The 18,394-nt window shown below is 42.8% G+C and overlaps 1 protein-coding gene and 1 long non-coding RNA gene across 4 annotated transcripts in view; both read left to right on the plus strand.

Annotated features, from left to right (window-relative positions):
- The window catches only part of COL4A6 (collagen type IV alpha 6 chain), a 179,673-nt gene that overhangs the window by 42,645 nt on the left and 118,634 nt on the right, over positions 1–18,394 (plus strand). The window lies entirely within an intron of this gene.
- On the plus strand, positions 12,798–16,719 carry LOC128406472 (uncharacterized). The gene is made up of 2 exons (XR_008328507.1): positions 12,798–13,946; positions 14,210–16,719. It is a non-coding gene; the product is annotated as an uncharacterized LOC128406472 (long non-coding RNA).

Raw genomic sequence — 18,394 nt, forward strand, 5'->3', positions numbered from 1 at the left:
AGGTTAGTCTGACATGACTTATTTTTCAGAAATCCATGCTGACTATTGGTGATCACAGCATTCCTTTCTAGGTGCTCACAGACTGTTTGCTTAATGATCTGCTCCAGAATCTTCCCTGGTATTGATGTCAGACTGACTGGGCGGTAATTATTTGGGTCCTCTCTTTTCCCCTTTTTGAAAATAGGGACAACATTTGCCCTCCTCCAGTCTGCCGGGACTTCGCCTGTTCTCCAGGAATTCTCAAAGATGACTGCCAGTGGTTCTGAAATCACATCTGCCAGTTCTTTTAATACTCTTGGATGCAGTTCATCTGGCCCTGGAGACTTGAATACATCTAGACTAGCCAAGTATTCTTGTACTATCTCCTTAGTTATTCTGGGCTGTGTTTCCTCTGCTGAATCATTTGCTCCAAATTCTTCAGGTCGGGCATTGTTTTCTTTATCGGAGAAGACTGAGGCAAAGAAGGCATTGAGGAGTTCAGCCCTTTCTGTGTCCCCTGTTTGCATTTCACCATCTTCTCCTCTGAGTGACCCCACTGTTTCTTTGTTCTTCCTTTTGCTACGAACATACCCATAAAAGCCTTTTTTGTTGCTTTTAACCTCTCTAGCAAGCCTGAGTTCATTCTGTGCTTTAGCTTTTCTGACTTTGTGTCTACACGTGTTGGCTATTTGTTTGAATTCCTCTTTGGTGGTTTCCCCCCTTTTCCATTTTTTGTACACATCCTTTTTTAATCTTAACTCAGTTAAAAGTTCTTTAGATAGCCACCCTGGCTTCTTTAGGCACCTTCCATGTTTCCGTCTCATTGGTATTGCCTGAAGTTGTGCTTTTACTATCTCCCTCTTAACAAACTCCCAGCCATCATGAACTCCCTTTCCTTTTAGTATTACTGTCCATGGGATCTCACCAAGCACTTCCCTAAGTTTTATGAAGTCGGCTTTCTTAAAGTCGAGAAATTGAGTCCTAGTATGCTTGGCTGCTCCTTTCCGCTGTATAGTAAACTTCAGAAGAGCATGATCACTCGCGCCTAATGATCCTTCCACTTCTACCCCACTAACCAGGTCATCAACATTGGTTAGGACCAGATCTAAAATGGCTGTTCCTCTTGTTGCTTCTCCCACTTTCTGGACAATGAAGTTGTCTGCAAGGCCAGTGAGGAATCTGTTTGACCTTATGCTCTTGGCTGAGTTTGACATCCAACAAATATCCGGGTAATTGAAGTCCCCCATTACTACTATCTCCCTTCCTTTTGCATGCTTGGCCATCTGTTCCAGGAAGGCATCATCTATGTCCTCCGTTTGGCTTGGGGATCTATAGTAAACTCCCACAATGAGGTCACTGTTATTCTTCTCTCCCTTAATTTTGACCCAAATGCTCTCCAAGGTACCACTGTATATTATTTTTAATTATGTTATTACATTTTTTTTCACCCAGCTTTCCCCAGAGGTGCTCAAAGTGGCATGCATTATTCTCTATCCCTCCATGCCCATTTTATCTTCACAGCAGCCCTATGAAGTAGGGTAGTCTGAGAAATGGTGACTGGCCCAGGGTCCACCTGTGAGCTTCATGGTGAAGTGGGAGCCTCAACACCATGCCACACTGTCTTGCAGCATATAAAGTAGTGGAGAAGCTTGACCAGGTAGAATGTTGCTAGTCGAATCCAGAGAGCACAGACCAGAAAGCAATGCCCCTGTTGTATGCAAGTAAACTCCTTGCATTCAACATTAATTTGCAAATGTGCTTATCAGACCAATTTATTCCTTCTGATCAAAAGTCTTTCCATGTTGGAAAACCCTGGAAAATCAGTCTCCAAATATGGCAGTGGTCCATTTTAGTCTTATGCCTCGGGGCACATTTGTGAAGTGAAGTGTTTCTTTGTGTGTTTTTGCAATGCGCTCCCTAGCAATGGAACATATAGCTTTATCTTCACAGCAGCCCTATGAAGTTTGTTTCCTGCTTGGCAGGGGGTTGGACTCGATGGCCCTTGTGGTCTCTTTCAACTCTATGATTCTAGGTTGGAGAGGTTATTCCTCAGTAAGCTTTGGTGGGAGAAGCCGTTTCCCATCCCCCTGTTTTTTATTAACTTAATGAATTAACAGAATTCATTTATTCAACAGCCTTTGGCTGAACTATCCTTTCCTGTTCAGAACTTTAGCGTTGATTGCTTGGGGGTGGGGAGAAAGACATACACACACAGAGACACACACACACACACACACAGAGAGAGAGAGAGAGAGAGAGAGAGAGAGAGAATATTTCTCAGAGCAATAAGCCTAGAACTTCGGCTTCATCAGTCATGCTGTGCACCAGTTAATTGCACACAGCCTAGTTGCTTCTCCCTGGGTGCAAGTAGATAAACAAGCCACCTTCACGTGGCATCTAAACCTGGGATTGTGATGTATTAGCTGAGATTCCTGTATTGCAGGGGGTTGGACTACATGACCCTTGGGTCCCTTCCAACTCTACAATGCTATGAGGTTCTTGCTGTTCAACAAATGAGTCTGTAGGGGGGAGAAAGGAAAAGAAAAGAGAATTATGGCAGGTAAACTTGACATGCTGTGACATTGCAAAGGTGATAACTATTACCCCACTTGCCCAAATGTCCTTATTGGTATAACACAGTCACCACCTCTAATGCTATCTATTGCGTGTGAAGAATTAATTAGTAGCTTTCTGCCAAATTCAGAGTACAAATTAGGTGTTAACAGAAGAAGAAAAAGGAAATGCGGAACATGACTATTGTGTGCTTTAAAAAAATCAGCCACAGGCAAATGATGTGAGAGCAGTCAATGTTTTAATAAGGGCATTGCTCCTTTTCCAGAAGGGTTTTTTCTTCTTAAAATGTGAATAGCACCTTTGTTCCCAGGTTTCAAGGTGGACTCATGCAACTTTTCAGTTGCCATGGTGTTGTCGATTTCTCCCTCAGTGATACTGGTTAGTGATCTCAGACCTTTTTTTCCCCTTGGCAAATTAGTTCAGGTGATTTGTGGGCAGTTGGCCTGCATCTCAAGAAGCCTGCTTGATTAACTAAGTGAGGAAATGGGAAAGTTTAAAAGGACATCTAGTGTTCAGCTTTGATTGAAAAGGAGAGATTACATTAAAATGGATGCTGTTCACTTTGGTGTCTTCACTCTATTAATCACAGGAGATTAATGGTCTATAATTTGTGTCTTGGCTGGCTTCAATGTTGCCTTGAGTCAGTATTACCTGCAGTGAGGTTTAGTGCTTTTCGCTTTGTTTTTAAACCTTCAGTCACATTCTGGAGATACGGTTTGGAATGTGGGGGTTTAGCCAGTGCTAATTATCTAGAAAAAGAAGTGCCCGAACTCACCTTGAATGCCTCCCTTGTTCTCTTATTATGGCAATGGTGCCCACCTGAGAGGTGAGTTCCAGCTGAAAAAAAGCCCTGGTTTATGAGCTGGCTCTTGGGGGGGGCGGAAAGGGTACACTTGTCCCAGGCCTTGGAGGGCTAAACTTGCTGGGGGGGCCTACCGGGACCTGGCTATGAGGTAGAGTAAATTGGCCAGGGCTGGCCCACCAATTAGACTAAGTGAAGCAGGTTGCTTTGGTAGGGGCGGCACTGCCAGCGCTATGCTCCTGTGGCCTCATGGGCGTAGCCATGGACGGGGGAGCTCCCTGCCCTAAATCAATACAAATCTGAGGTTTTGTCTCCTCCCAAGAACATCCTCCCCCCCCTAAAGCCTGTCCCCCTAAGAAAAATTCGGGCTACACCCATGTGTGGCATGCTCACTGCCCGCTGCCAGGTACCCACCATAGGAAGCAGTGGCAATAGTTGGCCCACTGCTGCACTGGCAGCACCACTCCCCACACCATCATACCTCCCCCATTACAGGTGAGGCCTGCAACCACAGCCTCCTGCTATTGCTCCTTGAACTTGGTAGCTGCTGTGATGCTCTGCTCTGCTTGCCCCTGGACTTCCATCTTCATCCTTCTTTCCCTCTTTGGGCAGCCACTCAAAGCAAACCCTTTGAATTTAATAAACCAGTCGTGTCTATTAATTTCAATGGGCCTACTTTGAGTAGAGCTATCATCAATTGAGCTCACTCTACCCGGGCTCACAACAGCTCTCCAAGGTTTCAGGAAAGGGAAATGTCCCTTTCCTGAAACCCTGGAGAGCTGTTGTGAGCCCGGGTAGAGTGAGCTCAATGGGTCCAGTTGTCGATGAGTCAGTTCAAGGTAACTTTCTATATTCCTTTCTATGTTCCTAGGAGTCAAAGATTCTGAGGTTGTTAGTTTGGAAGCCAGACTAAAATAACTGTTTACATCATGATTTGCTGTAGACTTTTAAATCACTTTCAGAGCTGTAATTTTATTTTCAAATCCCCTTTTTTGGGGTGACATATTCCAGATTCTTGCCTGCTACCTCCTCTCATTGTGATAGGATTATTATTATTATTATATATTTTTTTCAAAAGAACTCATAAACCACAAACACTCAAGTAAATCTCATCAAAAACATGTTCCCAGAAGGATTAGCACTTTGTCTTACGTGGTGGAAGAAATGAGGGTTATGAAAGGGTGGGATTTTTTGGGTTTTTATGAGCATAAGGAGCAGAAGTGCTTTAATTATACAGAATAGCTCTACTGCATCTGGAAACATGTCAGGACAGAATAATAAAATATCTATAGGTTAGCTGAACTGTATGTGTTACTGTGAAATATTTGTAACTTTCAAAAGGTGAGGCAGACTGAGTCATCCTTCAATAACATTTTGTCTGGATGAATTAAAAAATATACAAATCTCTGTTAAATAAAAGCCAAAAGCATGTTCATCCCTTAAGAAGGCAATCACAAGCCATCAATCTCAACGTAGCTGCAAATACAGTGATGAGGTTTCCTATGTGTCTACTTCCAGGTGCATATCCCATGGTCTCTGTTCTCTCTTCCCTGGATTTATAGGACTGCTTCAAATACAGCAGGGGTGTGGGCAGCCTATGGCCTTCCAGATGTTGTTAAACTACAACTCCCATCATCCCCAGTGTGCAGTTCACCATGACTAATTGTCAGGGATGATGGCAGTTGTAGTCCAGCAACCTTTAGAGGGTTCCTTTCCAATCCTGCTTTAAAGTGCTCAAAACAGACTCTCTTTCAGACAAAGAATTGGAGGCAGTTGAGGATAAGAACTCTGGGTGGGAGGAGGGTGAATCCATGTTGTGATGGGGTGGGACAGTGGATTTTGGGAGCAGGGGGCAATGCTGACTCTTTCAGTCTCCATTTGACTGATAGCTCCAGGGTCTGTGTCAGGGAAGGAAGAAAACTGACAAGAGGATTATGTACATCCCTTCCATAAGAGCTAAGAGAAAAATCTGAGTGTGGTGGTGACATAGGGACTTTATGGCTTGCTTCAAGACTCCCTCTGAGATGGGTTATTGGTAAACAAAAATATTGCACTATCTTAAGGTCTCACCTGGCTGGTATTTTGTGTGTGTGTGTGTGTGTGTGCGCGCGCATGCACGCATTTTGCAACATGCCAATAATAATGCATTAGTGGTGAATTTATACTCTACTATCCACACTCTGTTCCATTTTGTTAGTTGTTCAGTGGTGATTCCCCGATGAGACCACATTATTTTCATCTGGGAAGCTGGGACTCTTGCAGTATAGCACATTGTGTGCAGGACAAACAAGCACACCTGGAACATGTATGGCACGAAAAGTTACAGAATTTCATCAGGAAGATATAGGACATGCAAACAAAGCAGTATCTCTGCCCTTAAGCCTTTGCAGACACAACACAATACCGATGCAAAAAAGTACTCCAATATCATCAGGAGCACAAATAATCAGGAATGTGCTCTTCTTAGTTCCTTCTGGAAATTAGCTTGTAAGGATGCTTTAGAAACTGTCTGTCTACAGCTTGCGCCTGACCCAGTATTAGCCCTGCTATTGATGGAAAGTGATAGTAATCCAGATATTGTTCATATCAAGTTAGTGGCATTTTTATTGGTTGCTGCATAGATTGAAATCTGAGCTAAATGGAAAACAGGAGCTGGGCTTAGGTTGAGCAATTGGTTAACTAGAGTCTGGGAAATAGTGTCGTTGCAGCTTCTCACGCATTACAGTAGGTTGGTAAGTGGTCAAAGCGAAAAGGACATATTTGAGGCATTGTGGTTCTTACTTATCTTCTAGATTAATAAATGTGTTGCCTCTATTAAACCTCCAGTAACATGTTACTTTCGGGGGGTGTCTTTTGCTGCCAGGGCTGGTCCAGCCATTAGGCGGGGTGAAGCCACACTCAGGTGGCATCCTGCTGACAATTTCTGGCAAGATCTCAGCAAGATTTCACCAGAAATCGGCACCAGTGTTGGCACTGCTTCTCTGGATGCGGCAGAGGCAATAGTGGCAGTTCAGCTTCGTACTACTAACTTCACCTCAAGCAGCAAAACAGGACATACTGCCCCACCCGCTGCAACCGTGTATTGAACAATGTATAGTGGTACCTCTGGTTACATATGCTTCAGGTTACAGACTCCACTAACCCAGAAATAGTACCTCAGGTTAAGAACTTTGCTTCAGGATGAGAATAGAAATCGTGCTCCAGTGGCGCAGTAGCAGCAGGAGGCCCCATTAGCTAAAGTGGTGCTTCAGGTTAAGAACAGTTTCAGGTTAAGAACGGACCTCCGGAATGAATTAAGTTTTTAACCCGAGGTACCACTGTAATGGTTTTACACTGGAATGACTGGGCCTCACTTTTTGTTTTGTTGCCATTGTATGTTTATTAAAATCAAAATGAAAAACTGTATCTTAAAAAAAAAAGAATAAAAGGTATGGCCAGTGGAGTCCTTACTCAAGCTTTGCTTCCCATTGCTTAGCATTGAGAGTTAGCACATGAGTAGGAGCTCTGTATAGTTTGCGTGGGGTGCATTGGTGACCATAGTTTGCTTTCTTGCTTTTGGGCTTGCTAGAATAAAATAAGAAAGAGAGTTCTTATAAATAATAAATAAATAAATAAATCGCAGGTGGCGCTGTGGGTAAAAGCCTCAGCGCCTAGGGCTTGCTGATCGAAAGGTCGGCGGTTCGAATCCCCGCGGCGGGGTGCGCTCCCGCTGCTCGGTCCCAGTGCCTGCCAACCTAGCAGTTAGAAAGCACCCCCGGGTGCAAGTAGATAAATAGGGACCACTTACTGGCGGGAAGGTAAACGGCGTTTCCGTGTGCGGCTCTGGCTCGCCAGATGCAGCTTTGTCACACTGGCCACGTGACCCGGAAGTGTCTGCGGACAGCGCTGGCCCCCGGCCTCTTGAGTGAGATGGGCGCACAACCCCAGAGTCTGTCAAGACTGGCCCGTACGGGCAGGGGTGCCTTTACCTTTACTAAATATATATATATATATATATATATATATATATATATATATATATATATATATATTAATAATAAAGGATAATAAAATAACAAAGAGAGTTCTTTTTCTAAGCCGTGGAGCCCCCCCCCCCAATTCTGCATATATTTTCCAGCAAATAACTGGCTTTGCCTTCCCAGAAAAGATCTGTGCCATTTGCCTTTCCAAAACTTGCAGACTTTCATAGTAACGCAAGATAACACATTACTGATTGTTAGGCTATTTGTAAATAAGCAAGTGTGCCCCTTGCAGCTTTATTCTGCTTTTCTGCCCTTTTTTGGTTCTTCCATTGGCGTCACGGCTGAAATGTAGCTTGCGTGAGATTTAATCTCTATGCTTTTTCCTCTTGCAAATGCACTCGTCCCAGCAAGAGAACGCATCAGGCTACACCTATTCTGTGCTGTTTAGTAAGAAATAAATCTTGCAAAAGAATTCTGACTTTCCCCACTTCCAGACAGGTAAGATTATCTCTAGCAAGGGCTGTCCCTCTTCTCTTGGCAGATGCGAGCAACATCCAATGAAAAGTGATCTGCCCCACTCTCATTGTCCCTAATAAATTAAATTAGGTGCAAGTATTTCAATAAACATAGGATTATGTAAAGGAGTTAATGAAGCCTCTCTAGACATCTTGTATCTGATTTTTTCCCCACCCTGCTTGCTTTACGTGCCTTGCCAGCAGCAAATTCCATTCCAGTTCTGCTTTAGTGAGCTTCTCAGGATGGACCCTTTCCATGGGGTTCAGGTCCACCCTGCACCACCCCAACCCCGGGGCGGCGAGAATGGAAATGAAGGCTGCAAGTATTCCAGCAGTAGCCATAGAGAGGGTGTTGATGAACTGCCGCTCCTTTCATCCCTAGCATGCATTGTTGATGGTCAGGGAGGAAGTGAGCTGCAATTTAGCAATATCTGGAGCATCGGAGGTTCCATACACCTTTTTTATTTGCTGCATCCACTTTCTGCCTAGCAGCCCCCCCCCCATTATCACCTGTGCAGTAGGTTAAACTAGAAGTTGGTGACTGGCCCAAGATTATCAAGGGAGTTTCATGGCTGACTGAGGATTTGAACCACATTCTCTCACTTTGTAGTCTGCATTGCAGTGGTTTGGACCAGGTGAACTTTGAGGTACCCCACAGTTCATCTAGTCTAAACGCCTGCAATGCAGGAATCTCAACCAGGCAATACACGGCAGATGTTTAAAAATCTCCAGGAAGGGAGAGTCTACCACCTTTCCTGGGAGTCTGTTCCACTATCAAACAGATCTTACTGTCAGAAACTTCTTCCTGTTGTTTAGTCAGAATCTCCTTTCTTGTAGCTTGCAGGAGCATCACGCTGTTGACTCATGTTAAGCTTGATTCATGTTAAGGGGTCTTCTAAGACCCCCCATGTCCTTTTCACATGTACAGCTGGCAAGCCAGGTACCCCCCATCTTACATTTGTATAGCTGGTTCTTCCTGCCTAAGTGTAGAATCTCTCTCTCTCTCTCTCTCTCTCTCTCTCACACACACACACACACACACACACACACACACTGTACAGTGGTACCTCGGGTTACATACGCTTCAGGTTACATACACTTCAGCTTACAGACTCCGCTAACCCAGAAATAGTGCTTCAGGTTAAGAACTTTGCTTCAGGATGAGAACAGAAATCGTGCTCCAGCGGCGCGGCGACAGCGGGAGGCCCCATTAGCTCAAGTGGTGCTTCAGGTTAAGAACAGTTTCAGGTTAAGAACAGACCTCCAGAATAAATTAACCCGAGGTACCACTGTATATATAATACATGTTTGAAGGAAAAAAACAGTGAAAGAGCATTAACGTTTAATTATAACATCTAATTATCACTTATTGCTAATTTGTTTTATTGTTTTCCCCCCCTATTATCCACTCTTCACCCTCAGGTCCCAGGGTAGGTTACAATAATTTAAAATTCAACATTAAAAACAGTTTAAAAACATATAGTTACAGAATGCAATTGCACCACATAACACCACCTCTTTCTATAGCCCCCACACCTCCCCAAATAACAAAGGTTCTCTGGGCCACTCAAAAAGCAGAAACATTTTTTTAAAAAAAAGGATATCTGAACAGTAAAAATGATAACAGATTAATTACAAGCAAAACTGCAGGAAAATTAAAAGAGGATTTGAAACTCAGTTTGTAGCAGTGTTGCCAGGCATTGTTGTATCAGATGCCATGGACTTGAGTCCACAAAAGTTGATGCCAGAATAAATGGGTTAGTGGAAGTCCATAAGCTGCAACCTGACTCTTCAATGTTTTTGCCAGACCAGGGAGAATTCATGTATGCCCTCTGAGAACAAAGAGTCTCCCATTGATAATTGCCTCTCCTCTTACTAGTGTAACTGCTTGCATATTGCCCCAAGGGAGGAGATGCACCCCCCCAGAAGAGGGGAAAAGCTTATGCTAATTTGCATCTACCTTTGCAAATATACAGATATACACTGCAGTGGAACTCTGTTCCTCATATGCTTTTGCTTATTTCATTTGTGAATTGCTTCTCCCAAGGAAGCAGTTTACACTAAAAAAGGATGCACATATATGTGGAACATTTGCACATATAAAAGCAAGTATACATATAAAACAATTGAGGACAACAACGCATTTATAAAATTAATTCAAAGCTCAATGCATTTGGACTAGATGACCCTCCCAGCTCTATGTTTCTGTGATCTATGATAGCAGAAGATAATGGATGACGGATTTTTAAAAAATCTCCACTTATAAAAGGCTTGTTGAAAGAGAAACATGTACAGTGGTACCTTGGGTTAAGAACTTAATTCGTTCCGGAGCTCTGTTCTTAACCTGAAGCACCACTTTAGCTAATGGGGCTTCCTGCTGCCATTAGCTGGGGAGTGGACGGGTGGGCAAGCTCCTAGCCACTCTGAGCCAGAGTGGAGAGGGGTGATTCTTGCTTCTCCTTGGGCCTGGGCCCTTGGCCCCCTGATTATAACCAAGAAAACTAATACAATGGTCTCCATACCTGAATGCCTTCTCTGTTTGCCAAGAACATCTATTTCAGCCAACCAGAATTAGCTCTCCATCTCATAGTCCTATGATGGCTCTAGGAGGTGACTGCATAAGTTTGTATTTAGATAAGCTATAATTAATGTGGACTTTCAGCTGCCTTTAGTTGGTTTCATCTGCTGGCAATGAAGAACACAAGCTTTTAAAAATAACAGGAGGTGAACAGGAAGAAATGACTCGGTCAGGTTTGCTCTTATTTAATCTAATGTGCCATTAGGGAGAAAAGTGGGACAACTTTTATCTAGATTTCATACACAAAGCTGAAAATGTGGGTTGATTCCTCTGGGGCATATTGCTTAGTAATCAAAACTCTACCTTCACATAGGGTTGGCTCCACCCTGTCTGCATCTGACGTGTATAACTGTCCTAATTTAGAAACTTAATCTGAGGCTGGGTTATTGCAGTAATTTGAAGAGACATAGCTACACCCTTTTGGTGATGGATACCGTTAGCTGCTGTCGTATAAATGGAAGTATATTGCTGTCCTGTATTAATGACCTCTTATTTTTTTTACTCAAGTTCAGATACATTGATTTATTCTAACAGAAGAGGAGAGTAAAGTATCGGTAATCTCACTTCACCATTGTGAGCTCTTCTGTGAAGCTGAAAAATCGCTTATTTGTTTATATTAAATTTCTATACTACCTTTCATCCAAGGATTGTAGGGCAGTTTTACAGATACATAATTTATGTAGCAAATGGAGGAGGTGGCATGTTAACACCTTTAACTTGGTGAGCTGAAATTTGCACACAGTGATGGGATCTGAAATGGTAGTGACTGACTGGGAACAAGACCTTGCTTGGGGTTGTGGTGGACAGCTCAGTGAAAAAGATGAGTTCTGTGCCGGGGTTATTAGGGAAGGGACTTAAAATAAAACTTTCACTATCCCAATTGAAGTACTGTAGACAGTTCTAGTCATCTCACCTGAAAATGAATATTGAAGAGCTGAAAATGGTTCCAGGGGATGGAGCAACCTTTCTATTTAATTTTGTTTATTTAACAAAATTTATACGCTGCTTTCTAGAACAAACATCTGTAAGTGCTTAACAAGAGATAGTCGAAAATATTCACTTAATGAAGTGATTGGTGCTGAAGTTCTGAATCAGGTAATTCACATGGTTTTACAAAAGTGTAGAGACAGCTTGGCTGAGCTACAGGAGGACAAGTTTGGCATGCTGTGTGGACCAAGCCCCCTTTCTACTCTACTTCAGCGAGGTGCAGAGAATTACACCTCTTCCTCATTGGTGAGGATGCCAGATAACAGGGACTAACCTGTCACTTTTGGTGGGACTGCATCAAGGTACAAAAACTGTGGGCTATGGTATTCCATGAAATTGGTGCAATCACAGGCCTTCTGCATATTTTTGAGGAGGAAGAGGTGGGTTTGTACTGTAAAGAGATGAACATTCATTTGCTTATGGTGGCACAAGTGACTGTGACCCAGTTTTGGAGGAATCTAGCAGAAGCCATTCTGGTATACTAAGGTATGGGAAATTGTTTTTTAAGAAAAACTAGCTCATAGACTAAGGATTTAAAGAGGTCAAAATAAAAGAGACATGTTTGTTTTTGTTTTTTTACATTTTTATAGTTTATGTTAAGGATAAAGAACACAGGTCACCTTCAGTTTTCAGATGGATATGGTTGCTTTAATTGTTCAATTCAATTATTAAACACTTTATAGAAATTCTTTATAGAAATGCATTTCTGTTTATTCTCTCTTTCCTCTACAGAATAAAGGGATAATTTTATCTTAATATTAATATCCTTGTGTTTTGTACTTTGTGACTAACACATGTCTTCTTTTTTTAACAGTACTGTTTCGGTATTTCTCTGCACTAGAAAATGTGTTTTGTTTAGTGTTTCATTTTTCATGTTGAACTAATAGAAATTGTGCTAATTTGTATTCTCTGTTTCTGTCATTAAAACCAATTAAAAATGATAATTAAAATAATTTTAAATACCATTAAATTTTAAAAAAAAGAAATTAAAGATCAGAAATATAAAATCTGATTACTAATTTTAAAACCACATATACATACTAAAATCATGTTTCCTGAGAGGAAAGATTACAACATTTTGGGCTTTTTACTTTAGAGAAAATGAAGGTAAGAGAGAACGTCTACCCTGGACATTAAGTTCAAGTCCTCTGGAGAGGCAGCAGGAGTTGACACTCTTTCCAGGGTCGGTGCAAGTTCTTCAGCTGTCTGAGATGAAGGACAAGATGCTGCGTTTCCTACATTCCAGGCAACCAGATGGAGAGTGGTATTCAGCAAGTTTTTGTCAAAGTAGATATTAATATCAATTAGTCTCCTTTGGCAAAAATGAGCAGAAAATCACCCTTGCTGTATTCAAGCAAGGCAATGGAACAGTTTCCTCTACAGGACAATGATGGCAGCAATCTATTTTAGTGGGCACATGACAGGCTGTGGGGCACATAATCTAATCCCTACTCTTCAGCGTCCCCCACCTCACACTCACGTTGTCTAATGATAGGGTCAGCTCTGGCTCTTTTGGGATTCCCACTCATTCCAGTAGGTCTTATGTGGAAGGGAACTTTTTGAAGGTCGGTGCCCTTGGAGTCATTCAAAAGGAGCTGCCTTTTTCAGTTGTGCAACAAGCTCTGGTGCTGTGTATTAACCTCTCCAGACTTAAGTTGCATGCATTCTAATTATGAATAATAATAAAAATATTCTATAATCCTATAAACCTCCTATTACACAACCTCAGCCTTAGTGTGAAATCCAATAGCCTTGGCTCTGTTGGATGGCATGTTTGGAATCTCAGGCTGTTTATACTGCGCTATTGACAGTTTGATAAACTAAAGGTAGCCCTGCACTGATCTAGTTTTCAATTTTGCGTGTTGTGTATGTGTTTGTGTTTGTATTTGTTTGTATCAGTGTTGTGTTTTGTTCTATAAGACTGTTTTTCCACCCAAATGCCTTCAGCAGCTTGGGCTACCTCTACCTAATAACACCCTTTTGTGTTTCATTCAACGTTTTTCTCATCTGTGCTAAACCAATAACTCCCCTTAGTTATCAAAGGGTAAATATGGAGGGAGGCCCTTAGATCAGTGGTAGAATGTCTGCTTTGCATGCATAAGGTTCCTGGTTCAATCCCAGGCACCTCCACATGGGGCTGAGAATGTCTCCTGCCTGAAACCCTGGAGAGCTGCTGATAATCAGTCGACAATACTGAGCTGAGATATATCAGTATCCAATTTCCATATTTCCCCAGTAATTCATCTATGTTGAATGGCAGGTGCACTAATTTGTAGATGTGGAAATAGCCACACAATTTAACATCCTTGCAATTGTGTGACTTAGGCTGCAGTCTGTCCACTGACCTGGAAATAAGTCCTATTGAACTCAAGAAGACTTACTTCTGAGTAGACATGTATAACATTGTACTGTCAATTGGTCTTCCATGTATGGATGTGTTTGTGTGTATAACTGGTGCACACACTTATATATACTGATGACTAATTACTTTCCAGTAGGAATCAGGATTATTTCTTTTCTCCCTCCGTTCTTCCAGCACCCTTGTTACCGTATTTTTCGCTCTATAAGACGCACCAGACGACAAGACGCACCTAGTTTTTGGAGGAGGAAAACAAGAAAAAAAAATTATTCTGAATCTCAGAAGCCAGAACAGCAAGAGGGACCGCTGCGCAGTGAAACCAGCAATCCCTCTTGCTCTTCTGGCTTCTGGGATAGCTGCGCAGCCTGCATTCGCTCCATAAGACGCACACACATTTCCCCTTACTTTTTAGGAGGGAAAAAGTGAGTCTTATAGAGCAAAAAATACGGTAAGTGCTTGATGGAGGAACAAAACTCACATTTTTGGCATATGCTCCCTCCCTCTCTCCCCCACCCCCAATATTATGCAAGGAAAGGCAATGGATGGAATCAAAAAGGAAACAGATGCATTAGCAATAGGTGATGATTGGTTTATTGTTTTGGCAACGCTTGAGTATTTCGTGGGAGGAAGCTGTGAATTTTATGGTCTGATCCCAGTAGAGGACCACATGCAAAAACAAGCCGTTCTCTTTAACACAGGATATTTCCAGCATATTTCAAGTGGGGGCAGTTCTGCCTCACTAAGCTTTTGGAATTCCTTTGACAATACTGCTGAGCTTGGCAGGCGCAAGCAGTCAACTCGCCTTGTAGGAGTTAAAACTTGAGATGAAACTCTCTGCTCCTGTTAGTTGCCCCTGGGACTCAGGAAAGGAGAAGGGGCATTGGGGTGTCAACTCTTGTAGAGGGAAGGAAAGAGCAGGGGTAGGCCAAATGTATTCAGGTACATTTATTAAAAAGGTGATGGTGTATTGCCAAAGGCAGACAATATATTTGTTCTGAAGGGCTGCTTCTGCCCATTTTACAAGAATTGCTGCTTTCTTCTGTCCCTTGCAGCTCATGCAGACTGGTAGGGTGAAGCCAGCTTAGACTTCAGAGGAGCTGGGTATCCTACTGGGTTTTGTTGTCCAAAACAGAAGTATCAGAAGCTGCCTTAGTCAGACCATTAGCTCATCTAGCTGAGTATTGTCTATGCTGGCCATTGGAAAGTAATAGTCATGTGTACGTATATGTATCACGCATACAGGAAATGCCAACTTGCAGCATGGATTTAAAGCACTATGATGCCACTTTAAATGGCCATGGCTTCTCCCAAAGAATTATGGGGACTGTAGTTTGTTAAGGGTGCTGTGAGTTGTTAGGAAGGCCTCCTGTTCCTTGGACAGAATGACAGTTCCAAAAATTCCCTGGGAAGAGGAATTGATTGGTAAACCACACTAGGAATTGGAGCACTGGGGATTTGCCACTTAAATCATGTTGATTACCATAGGTCTGGAAACTGGATATTGATAAATCTCTGCCTTGGAATGAAAAATTCAGGTGTGTGCTCCACACTAGCTAGAAACCCTTGAGTGGACATGGGAAATTGTCTTTTACTGAGCCAAACCATTAGCTCATCTTGCCTACACTCTTTGGTAGCAGCTTTCTAGGATTTTAAAGAGTGGACTTTACGAGAGCTTTCTTAGGATGCCTGGGATTGGACTTGATCCATGGGGCATATAGAGTGGGGCTAGCGTTTGTGTACCTGACAAGGACCCTGCCTCGTAAGAGGTCCACTGCCAACCCACAGAGCCACCAGCCCAGCTGCTGCTAGTTCGCCTGCCCTCTTTGAATGAGCAAGCAGCAAAGGTAGGAAAAAAGAGCAGCAAATCCCTCTGGGTGGCCCTGCAGATCCGGCACAGAGGAACATAAGAAGGGAAGGGGCAGCTGCAGCTGCGGCAAGCAGGTAGGAACTCAAGAGGAGTAAAGGGTTGCTCTCATATGGGCATGTAGAATGTTGAAGCATGTTTTAACCTGTTTTTTAAATGTGTTTCTGACTTTGGTTTTGTTGTTTTTTAGTGTTTTAAAGAGTTGGCTATAGTGATAATTTTATTGCCTTGTTCTCTTTGTAAAACACTTTGAGATTGCTTTTACAATTCAACAGTGTATAAATTTTATGAAATAAATGTGGTTGAAAGAAAGATACCCACAAACTGTCATTCTCACACACCCCACACACATACCTGGGCATAGCCAGGGGGCAGGGTGGCAGCTGATCCCCCATCAAGTAAATAAATAAGAATACTTAGCTAACTGACCAATCGTGTCTCAGATGGCTCAGTTCTTTCCCCCAACATAAATCTTCCCCCTCAAAACAACATAAATCCTGGCTACCTAGGACTTTATCCAGGCAAAGCTGTAGCTATGCACTATAGATCATCGCTCACACTTCGCTTGGAGAAAGTCCTAGGTTCAATCTCTGATGTGCCCAGGTAGGAAGGGCTTGCCACCTGAAACTCGAGAGAGCTCCTAAAAATACAGGACTAAATGGATGAGGCATAGGGCAGCTTCCTAAGTTCCTATGTCACTTTGTGTTCTCTTGTCACAAGACAAGCGAAACTGCTTATAGGGGGTGGGGAAGCTGCAGATGTGCAAAGTATTTTATCCCATTCTGAGCTCAAAATCTCTGTATATTCTTTTTGTCATCCTCATGCGAGCCAATGTGCTGTAGCAGTTGCGGAGCCAGCCAAGAAGATCAAGAAAGAGTGCATGCCTCCAGTTAATCATGAATATCACCAGTCGCACGCGGTCAGCCTAACCTACCCTGCAGGGTTGTTGTAAAGAAAATCATGGCGGGGGGAGGGGTGACTTGCTTTTGTACTCACCATCCTGACCTCAGTGGAGGGAGGAAGGGTTGTGAATGCAATTTGGATGTAATCATTTGCTGTTAATATTTGTTGTTAATAAATAATGCACTGCCCAAGCACATTTTGTGGTTGAACACATTTCTAAAAGATCTCTACCTGACCCAAGGGAAGAGGTGTGAATTTGCCCAAAATGTGGAACTGGGGTGGAGGGTGGGGAGATTGTGTGAAACAAAGCATACAACTTTGCTTTTCTGCCATAATAAATACAAAGCTAAGTGAGAGAAGTAAATGTTTTCAGACTTGATTGGGCTGGCAGGTCTCCCTGTGCTCCTACAAGCGATGGTGGCGGAGATTGTCTGGGGCCAGTGACTCAGCAGAAGGTCCAGAATTCTAGGAGTATCTAATGCTAAATTAACTACATGGCTTCCACCCAGAGTTGCCACAGAACTGCCCGTTCTAAACAAGCTAGTCCCTGAAGAGGCAAAAATATAAACCGCTCACAAGGCCAGTTTCAACACAATGCTTTTCCACCCTAGGAGTTGCTTTTGGACATAAGAACGTAAGATGAGTCCTGCTAAATCCGGCCAAAAGACACCCAATCCAGCATCTTCCTTTTTTCACTGCAGCCAACCATAAGAAGCTGAGAAGCCCATAAGCAGGACATTTGGACAATAGTGTTGTTTTCCAGTGACTGGTATCCAGAGTAATGTTGCCTCTGAATCTATAACAATTTAGAAAGATCCCTCTTGAAAACACTTTCGCTTATGTTTTTCAAGATAGGAGGGTCCCTTGTTCACATGCCTTGCAACATTTCACAGATCAAAAGAGGGACACACTTTTAGCACCCCGTTCTCATTCCGATTATTACTGCCTGTTCATTTATTTATTTACTTCTTTATTTAAGGCTTCAATACCCTGCCCTTTGACCAAAAAAGACTCCTAAATTAGCTTGCAAAAATCAGTAGTAAGATGGTCCCTGCAGTCAGGCTTACACTCTAGAAAGACATGGCACGTGAAGAAAAAGGAATGGGAGGGAAGAGGCAAGTTTAAGCACGAGGTCTTAAAGTGATTGTCCTTATGATGCTGCTACATAATGTATGCAGGTTCTGACTGTCTAGGAAAGCAGTCCACCCACAAATAAGCACTATTTATCCTCAACAGATCTAGGAACAGAGCCGGTGACAGTGCACTAAGCAGGCTGGGCGCCACACAGTTCCTCAAACAACTGACTCCATACCCTGTTGAAGAGATATTCACAAAACATAATTGTCCAATAATATGTGATTGCAGTTCAAACTGTACCTTAGCAGCTGCAGTGTGTGAAGTGTGCTGTGTGATGCTTTGGGTTTATTTGCATCTATTTAACTGTGTGCAATTAAGACAAAATACAGCACACACACCCCCCACGTGATACAGTGCAACTCCCAGACTGCGTGGGAAAGGAGTTAAACCCTGAAGAACGGTATTAACATCATGATAAACTTGCAATAACAGCATTTCAAGAAGGCATCATCAGAAGGAAAAACACAAGGACAGTGCTTTCTTTCCTTCGTGGGTCATGAATCAGTGGGGAGGGGAAGATTACATCAGCTGGGGGACATGAAAGTTTTCAGGGAGACCCTAGTCCATTCGAGTGACAGCTCCTCAATGAAGGGAGTGTAAGAAGCACACCTTTTGCATTGGAAATCTACTGATAATTAGACTACAATAGCGGCATTGACAAGGCTGGAACGCTGGTCCAGAGAGTTGCTTATCATCCTCATTCTTCCAGCAGCATTTGATCCTATGAGTTCCTT

The sequence above is a fragment of the Podarcis raffonei genome, chromosome Z (genome assembly GCF_027172205.1).
Source record: "Podarcis raffonei isolate rPodRaf1 chromosome Z, rPodRaf1.pri, whole genome shotgun sequence".
Classification (NCBI taxonomy): Eukaryota; Metazoa; Chordata; class Lepidosauria; order Squamata; family Lacertidae; genus Podarcis; species Podarcis raffonei.